The sequence below is a fragment of the Medicago sativa genome, chromosome 3, assembly GCF_051527215.1.
Source record: "Medicago sativa cultivar Bolivia chromosome 3, Bolivia_mono, whole genome shotgun sequence".
Classification (NCBI taxonomy): domain Eukaryota; kingdom Viridiplantae; phylum Streptophyta; class Magnoliopsida; order Fabales; family Fabaceae; genus Medicago; species Medicago sativa.
In genome coordinates, this window is record NC_140751.1 from 28,538,050 (window position 1) to 28,547,767 (window position 9,718).

The 9,718-nt window shown below is 36.7% G+C and overlaps 1 long non-coding RNA gene across 1 annotated transcript; it reads right to left on the reverse strand.

Moving 5' to 3' along the window:
* Positions 1–7,768: 7,768 nt before the first annotated feature.
* LOC146936931 (uncharacterized) lies at positions 7,769–9,718 on the reverse strand. The gene is made up of 2 exons (XR_015033219.1): positions 9,674–9,718; positions 7,769–8,048 (listed from the first exon to the last, which is right to left on the reverse strand). It is a non-coding gene; the product is annotated as an uncharacterized LOC146936931 (long non-coding RNA).

A 9,718-nucleotide genomic window follows, 5' to 3' on the forward strand; every position in this document is an offset into this window, starting at 1 on the left:
CATAGTGGTGGGTGGCATCATTACATACATAGCTAGGTGTTTTGGGGTGAGTGAGGACGAGTGAATCAAACCAATTGAGGGAAACAATAGGCTCAATAGGGAAACCCTCGTTGCTATGAATTTCATTAAACATCGTCCACCCCTACATTACCAACTCAAGCTAAACGTGCCAATCATGTTTTTATTGCCTAACCCATCTTGGACTACCACCGAGGTGGAAGAAAATTGGTTGTATGTTGATGATGTGCAAGTTCTTGAACAACAAGATGATGAAGGAGACGGTGCTAACTTGCACCATGACATGAGAGAGGGTGCTAACTTGCACCAAGAGGGGCACCATGGCCATGAAGCCGGTGAGCTTAATGAAAATCAAAGATGGGCATGGATTCACAATGAAGTTGAAAGAGTGAGCACCGAGCAACAAAGGCAAGGTGTTGAAATCACCGGACTAAGGAACGATGTTCAAAGGGGCAACCGTTTAACTCAAGAAAATAATGAGATGCTCCGCTGGATGATGCAACACCTACAACTCCAAGGTCCTCCTTATGGACCTCAATAAATTGTGAGCTTTCCTCTTCCTCTCTTCCCTTATCTCTTCTCTCTCTACTACTCTTCTTCTACTCCTTCTTTCTTCTTCCTCTACTTCTTCTTCTTTTAATTTCTTTTTCTTTTGAATCATTGAGGACAGTGCTTCCCCTAAGTGTGTGTGTGTGTGTGTGGGGGGGGGGGGGGGGGGGGGGGGCTAATAAAGTGTCTAGAGTCGTAGTGTTCCCAAACTCCCTTGAACTTTATTCTTTTTGTTTTGTGTTGTTAGCAAGAGGCATGACTAGTAGCTTGTTTTTAATGTAAAATATGGCATAATTTTTTTTTGTTTTGTCTCTTCCTTAAAGGTTACTTCTTGTACATGAAAGTAGTTTCTTGTGTTTCTTGTGTTCTTGCTATACCCATATCTTGTTTTATTGTGAAAATTCTCCAATGAGAAAAGCACCCGGTTGCAATCATTGAGCAAATGTATGAATAGGTATTTTAAGAAGCACGTTTTATCATTAGTGTTAACTTAGACCCTTTAAAGTCTTTAGAGTAAAAGTAATATAAGTTTGTGTGGGAAATAATCAATTGTGCCTTATTGTTATATTCTTAATTGATAAAGTTAAAATGGGGCGGGAGAATGGCACCAACATGTGGGGGAAAGGACAATCCCTAACTTCCTAATTGTGGTGGTGACTCCCTAATTTGAACTTAAAGTAAAACAAATTCATCAATGCTAGAGGGAAAGGACAATTACATCCAAAAAGACTTCCTATGTAGAGATGAAATAAAATAAAATTTTGCAGCACTGCTTAGGGTGATTTTGAATCTAGGAAGAATGGACAATTACATCCGAGAAGACTTCCTACGAGGATAGATAGCCCCTAAGCATCTGCAGCCCATTGTGCTTAATTGTTAATCTAATCTAATTTTAACTTAAAATTCTCATCACTCTTATATGAAATGAAGAAAGGACTTTTCTCGGTTACTTTAGCATTAAGGATAGAACCTGTTCCTCATAATATCTGTCTTATACAGGAGCAAGAAAAGGGTTGGACTGCACACACACACTCACTTGAGACTTGATGTTGGGTAGAATAGGTTCATGAGAAATGTTTGAAATTGTAATTAGTGTACTTGAAGCAAAACCTTTCTTTTTGAGACATGTGTTCTTAATATTGCCATGATTAAATCTTTTGCTGCTGCTATGTCTATTGTCTTTTGCTTAAGGACAAGCAAAGATTCAAGTGTGGGGGAGTTTGATGAGTCATAGAATAGTCTAATTTAATGCATTATTTAGTTTAGTTTTATTTAAGATTTAGTTTTATTTTATTGCATTTTATTTCCTTTTAGAATATTTTACTTTAAATTGCTTTTTATTATATTTTAGGAACGAATATATGGTGGAAGGTGTCTTGGTGCAAAAGAAAGAGGACTGGAGCAAATACAGTGCAAGAATACGAAGATACGGGACAAAAATATAATCCCACCAAGTCAGAAGCTTGGCACGGCCGGTGCCAACATGTGGCATGGCCGTGCCCGTCCCAGAATCCTCTTTTGCTGCTTTTTCTTCGGGCCCAAGTTACCCTGTTGCAGCTTTACTGTTTTAGCCTTTTAGTTGCTTAGTTTCTAAGTCGATTGTAAAGCTATAAATAGAGTATCTCTCCACCATAAACATTCACCTTTACTTTTGCTTAGAATATTCCTATTTTCAATAAAAGTCTTTTATTTACTTTCTTTCTTTCTCGCAATTTACTTTACTGTTATTTTCTCTCTTCTTCCCCCATGTCTACGATGAACATGAGTGAGTAGACTTCTTTGTCTTGGGATTGTTGGGAAGTCTAATGACATAATCCTAAACAAACCAAGCTTAAACCCTAATTTTATGTAACCCTAATTTCTAATCTAGATTCACCGTCTTAACGTGGATTAACAATTATCAAACTGTGGAAGCGAAAGCGGAGGGTTTGATAATCGTTAATCCATTATCCCAAACATCAATTCATAAAGCGAGAGCGGAGCTTTGATGTTGGAACAAGTGAATCTAGACAATAATTGCAAAAGAGTGAAATAGTCTTTGCAATTATTGAGACACAAGTAGTTTCAATCCTCTATGCATCTTCTAGTAATCAAGTCAGCGAAATAGGCTTGGTTACTAGAAGTAAACTCTCACCGGACATCGGAAAGGTGAGGGGCTAAGGGAAACCGGTCTTTAGAAATTACGGTGTAAACCATGAAATTGGATGTTTAAGTCTTGTCTAGTTAAGGGTTTGTCATTATGACAAACCAATAATCCCAAGGCTCTTTATTATTATCGTTAATTACTTTCAGCAATCAAAACCTCCTTTTACTAAACTTTCTTCTCCTCTAATCATTCTTTAAAAGGTTAATTAAGTTGAACAACTCCCTAGCGGAACGATACTCTACTTACTACTATTACTTCGATAGGCCGTGCACTTGCGGTTTGGCCCTATCAAACGCGCCTTTAAAAAATGGTTGTTGCTTGTCCTTATCTGAAAACGATAACTGCTCCTTGATAGGTTTTCGTTTGTCGAACTGGAACACGTGCTCCTAGCAAGTCTAACTTCGATAAACTTGAGAACAATTCTTCATTTCTTTGATGATAAGGTCAACTATCCTTTGACTGCATCTAATACCGCATTAAATGATAGTCTTAAAAAATATAGGCTAATAGCACGATGTTCTAAACATCTTATTCAACATCTGTTATCTGTACCTGGTGTTGGAACATCACATAGAACATTCTGTTGCTAGCCAGCCAGAATTTCAGGGGGAGAGAAAAGGAAGAATATGAAAGAGACAAGAAGGGTCGTGGAGAGAGAAAAGAGTACTGAGTTTTTTTTCTGTTTTTTTGGATGAAATAAAATATAAAATTAAAAACAAATGCCAGCTAGGGGGTGTATGGGTGATATGAAAATATGAACGGTCAACGTATCATTTTCCTTTATAAATAGGGCTCGCTTCTTCATTTTTGGGGTATCTTGTCATATTATAAGCGGGGAAAAACGCATAGGAGAGAAAGCTGAGGAACAAACTGATGTACCATATCTTAAGGAATCAAGCTTTGATGCTTCATTTCTTATCTTCTCATATTTGATTCTAAGTTATTTAATTAGAATTAGCAGAACTTTCCCTTTGTGTTAGGGTTATGTGTAGTTAGCTTTGATTCTAATGTAAATACTTAGCCTGACTGGTTATATATAACTTTTGTTTCACTATGTCGATGAATTTATTCATGGAATTAATGATTTTCTATCATTAAAGCCCAAAATTGATCTTTTGATTTGAAAAGTGCTAGACTTCATGGAATTAATGATTTTCTATCATTAAAGCCCAAAATTGATCTTTTGATTTGAAAAGTGCTAGACATATGTCGATGAATTTATTCATGGAATTAATGATTTTCTATCATTAAAGCCCAAAATTGATCTTTTGATTTGAAAAGTGCTAGACTTCATGGATGATTTGAAAAGTGCTAGACTTCATGGAATTAATGATTTTCTATCATTAAAGCCCAAAATTGATCTTTTGATTTGAAAAGTGCTAGACATATATTTTTACTTAAGGGCATATTTTTTACTTAAGGGCATATATTTTTACTTTTTACTTTTACTTAAGGGGCATGGCTTTTTACTTTTACTTAAGGGGCATGGAATAGATTCATTTTTAGATTCACATTTCTAGTCATCGGGCTAGGTTTATTAGAAATCGTGGTTGGGCCTAACACAATCCCACAAAACCGGCTTGTGAGGTGAGGATTGCCCCCACTTATAAACAAATTGTCAGGTCAACTCCTAACCGATGTGGGACTCTTAACAAGGTTTACAGTAAAAAACCATTATCGGAGTGTAATGTTATTTTATCAGTTAACTAAGTGAGACATCAGAAGTTAACAAATAAATTAGATCTCACTTTATCTATTAGACATCGAGATGTATGATGAGAGATCAGTGAAGACATAATTGAAGCATTAGAAGTATATATTTAGTCGAGGAAAGACATTAAAAGATTAACTAATGAAACTTAATCTCATCACATATTTTAATATTATATTTTCGTCGTTACTTCTATTGCACTTTTTACCAACTAAGCAACATGATTAAAAACTTAAATTTAAAACAATCTAAATTTACCAAACAATATGATTATTATCATGTCTTTGTGAATCAATAATTAAATATTTTGATATTGCAATAAGACTCTATCATCTTTGGCCTGCATGGTGCTGACCATCAGATAGCTGACAATGACGATGGTAAATTATCCTAGTATGTATATGCGTCATGTCTAGCTATTTGACTTGATATCAAACATTGTGAGATACACGAGATTGGTGGTTTACAACACTAGGAGGGGATAATATGTTATGCACGAGACTATACTTATATGATTCTACACCTGATCCCTACAGAGGTGGTGATGGATGATGTTAGTATTGAGTCTATGAGAGCTCATGATTATGAAATTGTTGGTGTTTTGATGCCCAAGGTTGGTGGCTATATATGCATCATAACCAATTCATCGTGAATATGGAAACTCATTTTTTGCCTATTGTAGGAGTTATTGGTCGAGGTGAGCCAGTGGTTGCTTGTCAAGATGGAGGATTTGTTGATGGACCTGAGCTATCAGGGCTTATGTCTCCTCTTGATGCATGTGTTGTTCCTACAAAGTGAAGATGCCATGGACGGAGTAATTTCCTGCGGAGAATGTTAAGTCTTGTGACTTAAGTAGTTTTGAGGTAGCTACACCTAAAAGGCATCCATCATCCCGAGTGAATTTGGTTTCCAATGGGTCGAGAGGCATGGATGGAGTGAAATATGTCGTTGAGCGACTAGATGTGAGTTATGAGCGTACGAGGGATATCCATGTAATTTCTCTAGTTGACCATGATTATCAGACAAGGATTGAAGGCTTACTTGTGTATGTTGGCTACGGTGTAGTTATTCTTTTTGCGCCCTTATATTTTGGCTTTCTTTTTTATACATTGACTTGGTTTACTGTGTGTAGTTATATGAATATTTGACTGGGTGTGATAGTCGTTCTTTTGATAGACTACATGTGATCTCTCTGACTTTGCTTCAATATGGTGTATCATGTATGTTCGCTTTACATTGCTTCATTGTGTTGATGCACATTGCATTATATTATTATTAAGATACTTATTTGTGTGGATGTTTAATTTTAATTAATTTCGATTTGTCATGAAAATTATTTAATTTTTAAAAATATTTACTTTGATTTTATTTGAAATGACAATATTGAATATTTTTGCTCGAAGTGTTTTGTTTGAAAAAACACTTGTGATGTTAAAAATTAAGCTGTTACGACTCTTGAACATTATTGACCAATTTAATGAAATAGCTAGTGGCAGCTTGTGATGGTTGGGTATATTTTTGCGTCAGAGATGAGGGTGATCGAAAGGAGATTAGGAGATGAAAAGTTGTGTGTTATGTTTGGAAAAAAAAAAAATCACAGTGCTCCCTGGGTTTCAATTACTAAAGAAATAGGTTAAAATAATGTTTTCTGAAATGATCTTCATTTTAGTCCCTAAAAGGCCACATCATCAGACCACCTATTAAATAAAATGACACATAAGTTCTTTTTTTTGGAAAGTTAACCCCATAACTTAATCTCGGGACTATTGAGACCAACAAATTTTAGAATAATAAGTTATTTTGTGTTTTCTTCTGAGTGAAAAACCACTACAATGACGAGGTACACATCCGGGGATTAAAATTGATGTTTGCATAAAATTGTCATTGTCCATTTTAATTAAAAGAAACTTCAACAAAGTACCAAATGTCAGAGAGAGACATTGTTGTGTAGCAAATTAGAGAACCATGACCTCAAGTGAAATATCCATACGGTTAAGGAATCAATAAATAATAGTGAAATCACCTATTGTTCTGGACCGGCCAAAAGGATACTTGGCCCATTATCTTAGGCCCAATATCTTTCAAAGCCCAAACTCCACGTTTGACATTATTGCTCGCAACACACCCTCTCTCCACGAGGGGGGTGCACGAAGCAAACGAGACCGGTTGAAACGAACCGCAACGTCTCTTTGCACATTCTGCACGTTCCCGCAATAAACTCTCTGGGGGTTACACTTCCCACAATTTTGTAACCGCCAGAGCCAGGTGTGCCTCCTCAACGGCTCTGCAGCCCTCCACCTCTATAAATAGGGGACTCAATGCAGTCCCCAAGGTAGAACTCTTTCTTCCTCTCAAACCCTCACTCTCTGATCTCTACTGACTTGAGCGTCGAAGTTCCTGCAGGTACACACCCCCCATCCGCTCCAAGAAGCATTCTGACGTATTCCACCACCGTCACAACCACCACATTCAAAGCACCGGCAGTCACCTTCTGGTCAGGTACGATCACTTATCATGTATATTTTTTTTCTACAATGTTGAATGAAAAAAAAAACGAAAGGAAAAAGAGAAAGACACAAAAGGAGAGCTACTATCTCAAGTAAAAAGTTCCAGCTGCATCACTCTGAAAGAGATTTGGAAGATCTTCTAGGGGAGAATCGTGACGAAGGAGCACAATATTAGAAGAGGCACAAAGTTTTGCCATAAAATCCACGCATCGGTTCCCCTCTCGGAGAGTATGACTAACTGTGACATTTCCCTTCTCAATTAACTCTTTTATGGCTTGAATCAAAAGAGGATAAACATGAAAACTCATGGAGGACCATTGATGATGTTAATACATTATAAAGAGTCAAATTAGCAAACACGATTAGCAATACTCAGGTTTTTGACCAACAAGAGACCCTAGTAGATTGCATATAGCTCAGCTTATACGATATCAACAGAATTAGGGTTGAATCCAGAAAATCGTGACATGTGGAAACCAACCTCATTTCTTAAGACTCCACCATAGCCAATTCTTGTAGGAGAGTCAAGACAACATCCATCAACATTGAGAATGACAGAAGAATGATTATTGTTGTTCCATTTGACGAATGTCTTCTGATGCATCATTATTGTTCAAATGATAACAAGCTTTAAGAGTACCAACTATACCTTGAATTTGAAAGATAAGGTGTTAATGGACCAATTATCATTGCTTAAGCACATCATATTTCTATTCCTCCATGCCCACCTGTAACACCCCGTTCTCCCAACAACGTAATATTAATTATTATAATCAGAGTAAACTATACAACGGAGTGTCACACTGCTAATCAAAATTTCATAAATAGAAATATCTATTTATTTAAATCCAACATTTAGAATATCTTAATAAACTGCAGCGGAATAATTCTTTAAAAATATAATTTCAACCAAAATTCAACATCAATGAAAATCTTGGCACAAAGGCCCCAACATAATTCAACTTTATTTTCAACAACGATAAACTCTAATAGCAAGTCTTTTCCCAAAATATGTGATACATAAAAGAAATGAGAAGACATTCGCAACGATTTCCCCATCCTAGTATGTATCAGAGCCCTAGACACTGAGCCGACCAAACCTACAAGTCATCAGTACCTGCACATTACCCACGGTCGAGGCAACATATACGCAGAAGGGGTGAGAAACTTATCCAATAATAATAATATATAATTCATCAAATTAATGAAAACAACAAGCATATCACAATAGACATCATTAATAATGTATATAAATAAACACATAAGCAACGACATAATTATTTTCAGCAACAAGGTACAGCAACAACAACAACAACAACAACGTTATCACAACGACACCGACAACTCTACAATGCGACAACGACAACAACTCGACAATGCTACGACGACAACAACAACTCGACAATGCTACGACAACAACAACTAATGCATCATGCAGGTGGTACCAATCTACGCGCGTTGAATGCTAAGCATTCCAGGGCATAAGCCCCCAACAAATTGGATGGTTAAAGCATCCCAGGGCATAAGCCCCCAACAGGTGAATGATAAACATTCCAGGGCATAAGCCCCCAACGGGTGAATGATAAACATTCCAGGGCATGAGCCCCCAACAGATGCGAGTATGCAAATGGACTCAACTTGTGTATATCAACATACAACTCCAACAACGACTACAACAACAACATATGTGCCTACAACAATTATGACACACTCCCCAACTTCGACATTAGATGATACAACAACGTCAACAACGGAGAACAACAACATATGTGCCTACAACAATTATGACACACTCCCCAACTTAGACATTAGATGATACAACAACGTCAACAACGGAGGACAACAACATAGCATATATATAAAATCAATTACATTCATCTCAAGGTTCAAAACATCCTTCAAAAGCAATTAAGTTTTGATCAATATCACATAATCCAAATACTCATAAAACATCTCAACTAAGTCCCTAACACTTAAGTTTGAAGTTGGGAAACCAACCATAAGTTTTGGACTAACTTGGGAATAGTTATTCTAAGTTTTCTTAAAATTTCCTGAAGACCCACCTGTACTATTTTTATCATAACTCAAAATCTACAAATCTTTTCCACTCCAAACCAAGGCCATTATAAAGCTAACTTAATTGTCTACAACTTTCATGTTTACATCAAAAGCCAATTCAAAACAGAAATGGGTGAAAAAGCACAAAAAACGCAGAAACCGAAGTTCTGTCGGCACGAAGGAAACAGAACGTTGGCACGGCCCGTGCCATGCACGGCACGGCCGTGCTCGATTGACAGCACAGCTTTTTCTTCGTTTTTTCCGTTTTCACCATTTTGCGCATAAAATTCAAACCGTTAAGCGGATTTCAATGCCGTTTTCGCCTAGACGCTCCTGACATTTCCCTCTATCATAATCTACAGAAACATTCAATTTTCCACCACTCAAAAAAATATCGATTTTTCCAAACCTCACATAATCACTTGTGTGTAGAACATTCAGACACCGACGTTTCAATCGAAAGTCCCAATTTTCAATCCTTGATTACCCAAAATACGTTTCAACAGAAGTTTTCAGGTTCAATTAGGCAATATAGCAATCAAATAACATAGAAACATGCATCAACAACACAATTCATCATATTATAGCAATTAACCTAAAACTTTCTAACCCTAATACCAAAACACCACAATCATCAAAAATCAGAATTATACATATTATTAGTGAAAGGAATCCCACCCTTACCTTATCTCAGCAAATTCTACAGCAAAAACGGTTGGATTCTCTCTT